Raw genomic sequence first — 8694 nt, 5'->3', positions numbered from 1 at the left:
GGTGCCCCACCCAGGCTGAACTGTATGACTTGTGAGTCACCAGGTCTCAAACTCTCAATCCACAGGCCTTTGCGTGTGCTCTTTTCCCCACCTGAAATCCTCCCCCACGGAATGCCTGTCGGGGATCAAATGTCACCTCCTCCGAGAAGCCTTCCTGACCCTCCGTGAGCCACACCCTGCAGTCAAACTCTTCCCTGTGTGGCCACGGTAAGCACCATCCTTTTCCTGTCTTGCTGCTGTCATCACATTGCTGAAGGTGTGTGCTGACCACCTGGCCGCAGGTTCTGAACTCTGGAATGCGGGCCACCCCCCCTCAGCTGTGAACCCTGCAGCCTCTTCATCCCTGCGTCTCCGGCACCTTTGCTGCTCCGGTAGTGGCCGGTGTGTGAAAACACTCCTCCTCCCTGTCCCAGGCTGACTCCGGTCCCTGTGCCCCGGAGGCGCTCAGCTACGTAAGAAGAGGAAAGATACTAAAATATTTTTTAGGTTTTTTGTTTTTTTTTTTTTAAATTTAGGTTCTCAGAAGCACCATAAGATCTGTACTTTGATAGAACTTTTTGGTGAGCTTTTCGGCATGTGGTCTGGCCAGCAGGGTAGTAGAACATCTTACATGGATAGGCGACCACCACGCCACCCCACCCCCTGCCCGGAAAGGCCATGCCCTCTCAGAGCTTTGTGCTGAAACTGGCACAGTCACCACCCTCCTCCCCGCATTCTGGTGGTTAAAGTAAGTCACAGACCCAGTCCAGAGTCCAGGGGAGGGCACTGCACAAGGTTACATATACCAGAGATGTGGTTCGTTAGATCACCTGTGTGGCACACTATCACGTGGCCTTTTCTGGCTGGTATAAACCCCAAAGGTCTACTTTGGGTGTGAGAATGTGGCCTGCTGTGGATAGTCTTCAAGGGCGGGATCACCCGAATTGTCACTAAATCTTTGAGAGCAATTCATTTTCGTGTTTTCAGGAAACAGTCAACAACCTAAAATTCAGTGACACATCAGTGGGCCCCTTGGAAAAAGCCAAGATCTAACTGTGGAGATCACCCCTTACTCCTATCATTGCAGGTTAAGGAAATGGTGGAAAAGCACGTAATTCCAGATGCTCAAGTCATTTTGAAAGTATTTGCAACAATGTAAGCGCTAATAAAGCAGGCACCCACATGTGTGCACGCGCGCGCGCGCGCGCACACACACACACACACACACACACACACCAGCGAGATCACCCTTGCGACCACATTTATTCAAAGGCAGACTTTGTGGGAACTGTAACAGTCCCCTGCAGAACTGCCTGGAAATGGCCCTGAGCGCCTCTGAAAAGACTCCCGGCCCTCTGCTGTGTTCAGCCCGAGGCCTGATGCCTGCCCTGCAGGGGTGCACAGACCAGGTTCTGCAGGGCCAGGGGCAGGGCCAGGGGCTGGGCTGTCAGTCCTCTCAGTCGCTTCCAGTCTGAGGACGTGGTTCCGTGCTACTGGAGGCGCCCAGGCCTGGATGCTAGAGGTGAGCCTGACCAGGGGCCCCAGCACTTGGAGAGGAGGAGAGGAGCGGCTCGCACCGGGGGCTGTAGAAGCCCTCGGAGGGTTTGCAGGCGGGAACGCCCCAGCCTCCCCGCAGCGACAGGGACTGAAGCAGGAGGCTGGTGTGGCCTCCGTGTCCGGGGCACCTGCCCAGGCTTTCCCCTTCTTTAACTCATCACAGGGACCCCGGGCCCATGTAATAAAGTCTGCAGAGCGCTGAGGGAGAGCAGGAAGTCCATAAAAAGCCAGGACCCATTAGGGGCGAGAGGGAAGCTGGGCCCTGACAGCTGTAACCGTGGGGATCCGGCCAGCGGCCACACCGATAATGCGTCCACCAGCCTAACAAGGCCTGACACGGCCACGGACGGGCTCGGGGCTCGGGGCTGGGGAGCAGCTGCTCAGGGCCTCCCCGCCCGCCCAAGGAAGACGTGCTCAGGCTTCTCCCGTTCCTGGGCTGTCGCAGTGGGTGACACGAACTCCCTTCCTCCCTCCCTCACCCATTTGCGGGACACATACCTACAGAGCCGCAAGAGGCCAGAATGGGCCGGGCCCTGTCCTGGGAGCTGGACGCGTAATGGAAAAGAAGACGGGTTCTTTACTGTCAGCAGAGAGATGAAAAGAAGGGGGGAGAGGACTTTGTGGCAGCCTTTGTTACCCTCTCCGGGGCGTCTCTCGGGAGCCCGGCCCCTGGCCCGGAGCATCATTACTTCATGCATCCTCCTGAGAGGCAGCTGATTCCTCCATTTCCGGGGTCAAACAGCTTCCCAAGGCCCCCAGCCCTGAGGCCTGTTGCAGTCAGATTGTCTGTGGAGGGCGAAGCCAGTGAGACTCAACGGTCCTTGAATGCCTTCTCAGAGCGGCCCCATGACGGTGTGCCTGAGGGAGGGGTACCCAAGTCCAGACAGGGCCGTGTTTTCAGGGATGTTCCTGCTACGAAGACTGTAGGAATGCTATGGGGAGGCCTGCCCCTCCTTAGTAAAGTTGGAAATGAGAAGAGGATGTTCTTGGGGATTAGGGGTGTCTGAGGCCAGGAAGCCTGGACTTTGGGAGACAGACGGCAGCCCCCAGGCTGTCTGCAACACCAGCTAGTTCCCAGGACTCACCAAGTGCCTTCAGGTGCTAAACTGTCTCTCTGGCAGGTGGGCAAGGGGCAGAGTTTGGGTAGAGGCTCCCTGGAGCCCATCTCTGGGCAGGAGCAGCCCCAAAGACAGGCTGGAGGGCTTGGCAGAAGGCTCTGGGCTTCCCCCCTCAGGAACCTGCCTGTAGTCTCCCTGTCCCCAGCGCCACACACTTTCTCTTTCCCTCCCTCAGGGCCTTCCCTTTCTGAGCAGCCCCATAGCACACAAATCCCTTGCTATGTGGCCTGGTACAACCACCCCAGCTACATAAATACACCGCCTAATCCTTGGTTTAAAGGTTAAGCTCACTTGGGACTGGAATTCTGCGTCCCAGGGCACTTGGGTGGGCTGCGGAAGAGCCTGGAAGAGGGGGTTCACAGACACTAGAAGAACTCGTGCCACAGGTCAGAGACAATGCTTTATGCCCCATTACGGGTTTTCGGTACCCGTTTCTCCTTGTTCTAGAAACTCGGCACTGTTCTCTTCAAGATACGTTTCAGGTGCTTAATGAAGTTTTATTAAGCAAATGAAATAATTGTGTAGCCGGAAACTGAGGGAATCAAGCAAATTCTATCACTGGTCAATATGAAGGAGAGAAGGGACCATCTCCATGGGCAGGTGTCCAACAGGGTCTGGGAGAGGGTCCAGCTGGTTGAGACTGGCCTGGGAAGTAGGGACCTGTGGCGCCAAGGGGCTAGGAGGTTGGGGGCTGGTAAGTGGGCCTTTCCAGTGGTCCCTCAGATCTAGCCCCTCCTGCCAAAGCTTGGATCCAGCCTCAAGTGTATGAACGCAGCACCAATAGCTAATCATAAGCCCCAAAGCTTGCTGAAGTGTCACCACAGCCCCATAAGGTACAATTTATTACGATCATGCCCATTTTACAGATGAATTCATGATACCATTTACCATTACATGCTCTTAACTTATCATCACATCTGACATTCTCCAAATATCAGCCACTTCTATTTCTCTGTACCTACTTCCAAATTCTGCCGATTCGAACCCTGCCTCCTGCCCCTCTCCCTGCTTTCATTCTTGCCCACTCACTCTCTGGGCCTCCTTCTCTCTTCTCTCTTCTCCCCCTACCCCGATCCTTCCTGCTTTCCAGCCTGCTGTCCAACCCGGTGCCCGGTGGGCTCTCCCTCATCAGAGGAAGTCCTGTCTCCTTTCTCTCTGGTGTTGCCTGCCCTTGATCTCCATGTCTGTCCCAGGACACCCCCATTGCCCAGGACGTTCTAGGTAAACACTGGGGTGTTCGTGACCACTTTCAGAGAGCGTGGGGTCTGTGAGTGATGAGGGAAGGGTCCTCCCAGGGTTGGCTGGGGGGCAGGAGTGGGGAGCAGGGGCAGCTGGGTCCCCAGAGGCCACGAGCCTGGCTCCCCCGGCAGAACTCACCAGGCTGTAGGGTGGAGGTGCTGGGCTGAGCTAATCACCTAAATGGACGCAGGCTGTTGAGAGACAGGCTCTATTCCCTAATAGAATTTGCCCTCAAGTGCAATTTAATTTTCTCCGAGGCGGTCTCCAGCCCCTCTGCTACCCTCCCCCAGACAGACCCTTATTTCCCCAGCTTCCGGGGGGGAGCAGAGCACCTTCTCTCAGAGAAAAGAGGAGAGGGGCCTCCTCCGGGCTCTGTCCAAACCCATCCATTTGGCCTCCTCCTTTGGAGCAGCCCCTGCCCCACCTCCTGAGCCCCTTCCCCAGAGGGGGCTGCTGCTCCCCTCCCAGACACTCTCTTGACTTTCCTCTAGAGCTGCCCACATTCAGCGACAACAGCCACTCTCAGCCTCCAAAGCCTCACCATGAAGGCAGATTCGTCCCCTGACCTCTGGTAAGTTAACATGCTTCGAGAATTCTCTTTGTCCTGCTCCGTGTCAGAGGTTTGGAGGGGGAAACGTCAGGAGGAGGAGGAGGAGGAAGGCATGGGAGGAAGAGGGATGATGTGGGCCTCATGGACACAACTCCGTGCCCCATGGAGGGGGCAGGAATCAGCTCAGAGCCCTGCGGTTGAGGCAAAGCCCAGCTCCTGGGTGCCCTAAGATTAACCCTGGCTCACAAGAGTCTTTCCTGGGGCCGGTGTTCCCTCCAGACACCCCATACTCCCAGCTCTCACCCTGCAGTGCCCTGAAACCTGATGCTGGTCATTGGGAGTATAAAAGTTGTGGGAATCTGGACTGAGTTGTCCTTTCCTCTTTCCTGCGAATTCCAGGGTGGACATGGGTGGGGGGCAGGGGGAGCATCTTCAGAAGCTACTTTCCATCTCTGAGAGCCCCTTGGGCTGTGATATGGGTTCAGGAAGGTCGGTGCAAGTTCATGTCTTGCCTGTGCCCTGTGCTCATGGGCTTTCATAGACCCATCCCCAAGCAGGGAGGGGGACAGGCTAGCGGAGGTGGCTTTCAGGGAAAGCAGGAAGCCTGTGTGGCACAGAGGGGTTGGTCCCTGGACTCCCGGCGATCCCATGACTATCCTCTTTACCTGGCGAGCTCTGGGGAGGGAGCACTAGAATTCCTTTCTTTCTTTGCCATCAGAGCCTTGGAAAGAGCGGAGGGTGGGGCGGAGGCTGATGGAGAATGGATGGGTAGCAGGTCAGGGTCAACTGCAAGGGGGAGACGGTCATTCTTCAGGCCCAGCCACCTGCTCCGCCCCCGCCTGCTGTCTTGTGCAGCTGAGGTCCCCTCATCCGTGTGTGGGCCCCATCTCTTTGGGGGCTACATTCGTGGGCTTCCTCCCAGCACATTTACCTGGCAAGTGCTTATTCGTCCCTTACTTGGTGCCAGAAACTATGCTGTGTGTCTGTGTGTGTGTCTCTGTGTGTGTCCGTGTGCATGCAGTACTTCCAAATCTAAATGCCCTAGAATAGCACAGTCCAATAGAAATACAAGGCCAGCCGCTTGTGTAAGTTTCAATTTTCTGGTGGCCATGCCCACAAAAGAAAAAAGGGCATTTAAGACTGGGCTTAATTTAATCTAAGATATCCAAAATATTATCATTTCAACATGTAATAAAACTTAAAAAATCTTAATGAGCTATTTTACATTCTTTCCTTTGGATTAAGTCTCCAAAATCCGTATGTCATTGGCCTCTCCAGCACAATGGCTCTCTGACCAGCCACGTGTCGGTCCTCAGTAGGCGTCCGTGACTAGCGGCCACCACACTGGACCGCCGAGTCCTAGATCATTCCCACGCGGTGTGGCCCAGGGGTCGGCAGCATCAGCGTGGCCTGGAGATGTGTTAGGAATGCAGAGTCTCAGGTCCCAGACCTGCTGAATCAGAATCTGTATTTAAACCAAACGCCCCAGGGATTGATGTGCGTAGTAAATCCGAGGGCCCGTGTGTGCAAGAGCTGGGAAACAGAACAGCGTTCACGGAGCACTTGCCTTAGGAGCTTTTTGAGGTGGGTCCCCTACAATCCCCCAGAACCCCTTCTCAGGAGAACGATCTGAGGATTATCATCCCCAGTAAACACAGGAACACAGAGGCTCAGAGAGTTTAACTTCTCATAGCCATAAAACTCTGATGTAGAGTCAGTCCAGGATTTGTGTTTTCCACGGATTACTTCCTCGGGTGAGGTCTTGGAGAAATCCTTTGTCCCCCAAAGCTCTCAGTATTTCTTCCTTGACCACCCAAATTGGCCACAGTGACAGTGTCCCTGTCCCTTCTCTGGGGACATGTGTTTTTAAGCAGAAAGCTTTGGAGACCAAGGGCAGGCCCCTTCCTGGTCGGGCCAGGCTGTGAGCACAGAGGAAGCCAAGCGGTGAGGGAGGCAAAAGGGGATGAGCTCCTCGTCCTTTCACTCTGATCGGAGTTGTCGTTAGTGGGGACTCTCTATGTGTCAGGCCCTGTGCTAACGGCTACAGCCCTTGGGTGACAAGGCTGTCACGCAGGTACTATTACTCTCCCATTACACACATCAGCAGATGGAGGTCGGAGTGGACAGCACTCGATGCCGACCACCCGGCTCCGGGTCGGGAATCCGCCCCTTCCTCATTGCCTCTCTCCACGAGCCTCCTGGGCCTCTCTCCGGTCTCCTCGGCCCACATCTAACACATCCACATTTTTTTATTGTAAGTCGGATCCTGAGATGAAACCGCTGAGTTAAGCTCCTCCAGTAAAAGTCTTTCGCCAAGATGATGACGGGGTTATTTTATAGATTAGCCTTGACACCTGCTGTTATTTTCAAATGGAGCCCGTGGGTCATCCCACCCCTCCCCCACTCCACAGAAGCCGAGAAATGGACCCTGTGGGTCTGAACCCTCATCCAGGAGTGCAGACAGCTCTCCCCCGCCCCCCGGACTGCAGCGTCCTCATGGGGGACACGGTCCTAACACCGGGGAGCCCCACCTCTCTGGGGAGGCGTGGGTGAGCAAAGGCCTGTGATGACCCTTCACAAACTGTAAAGCGCCATGACGATGTGGGTGACAAGGCTCATCCTTGGATTTGGGATGCCTCCGAGGCCTGGAGGGGGAAGAAAGAACACGGGAGAAAGGTTGCCAGTGGTGAACATCTGCAGTCGGGCTCTTTGAATAAACCTGGATATTAAGTCGACTTTAAAAACAAACAGAAGCAAAGACTTGATTGCAGGTGGCGTGGGCAGAGGAACTTCTGCTGAGAAGACGTCCGTGTGCTGCGGAGAAGCAGGCAGAGGGAGCAGAACCGCCTGTCACCATTCTTAACCACCGCAGTGACATTTGAGAGCCTTCTGCGTGTGGTGCCCTGGGCTCTCGGGTTTATGTGCAGCCCCCAGAATCCAGCTAGCCCCCACCATGGAGGCAGGTTTTATCCCCATTTTACACAGGAGGCAAATGAGGCCAGCAAGGCTGACTCACTTGCCCTGGGCGCCAGGAAGCTTTTCATAAGATGGCTGGAATTTCACCCAAGGGGCATTTTTGGAACCCAGACCCCAGCTTGAGACCATATTGGAGGAGCAGTTCTCCCTCGCTCCGCAAGGGGGAAGAAGGGCAAAGTCTGGCCCCACCACCATGGGTCTTTCTCTTTCCCAGCTAACATTTTTAGGAAGAAGAGCTCCCGAGTTCTAGTCGTTGCTCGAAAACACCCAAGTAAGTTTCTTGTCCCCGGGTTTCTCCCATAAATATAAAACAAGAGAATCAGAAAAACAGACACAATACTGCAGAAGGGGTACAATTACGATGCCAGCCAACGTTTCTAGGGGAAATCTTCCTGGGTGCCTCTAGTGACCACCTGCGAGGAGGGTACTATTGTTACCCCAATCCGCCTATGAGAAGGACCCTGCCAAAGTCGCCCCACTTAGACTATATCCAAGTTGGAAGTTGGAATTTAACACAGACACCCTGAGCCCAGAACCCAAAGGTTTCCTCACCCATTCTCCAACCCCCTCCCAGCATAAGGAATGTATTCACTGCACCTGGGGAACTTGGCTGACGCTATCTCACGGGGATGCTGGGAGTTCTGGAGCAAAGCAAGTTATGAGCCGTCTGCACTTGGCCCTGCAGGGGATTGTCTTCCAGGGTCTAGGAAGGAGCTGGCATACAACAGATGCTCAATGAGTGCATGAATTCAGAAATGATCTAAGACGCTCTAGATTTCTGATGGGAAATAAAGAGAATAAGCCCTGAAATTAGAATGAGACCAAATTCCCTGATTCATTCCCCAGCTTCTCATGCACCCAGGCCACGGGGTGTGATGGTTGCACAGATGGATCTCAGAGGACTTGGCCTTGCCAGGTAATGGGCTCTGTGTGGACCCACCACCTGGCTATACCCAGAGACTTTCAAATGAGGGCTGTGTGCTGATGCTGGCGGTGCTGGCAAACGTAGAGCCAGACTACCTGTGGTCATATCCTGACTCCACCCCCCCAATGCTGTGCAACCTTCGGCATGTTACTTGACTTCTCTGTGCCTCAGTTTCCTTATCTGTAAAATGGGGATAATGATACCTGCCTCAAAGTGTTTGTGAGGATTAAATGAGTTAACACATATGGAGCAGTACTTGGAGCAGTGCTGGCGAAAGAAGTGTTAGCTATTGTCACCTCCCTTCTTCCACTGAGGACCCAGTGCTCTTGTCTTATTCTGTTTCTCAGCCG

This window comes from Martes martes, assembly GCF_963455335.1.
Source record: "Martes martes genome assembly, chromosome: 15".
Taxonomy (NCBI): domain Eukaryota; kingdom Metazoa; phylum Chordata; class Mammalia; order Carnivora; family Mustelidae; genus Martes; species Martes martes.
Note: the sequence above shows the minus strand (reverse complement) of the source record.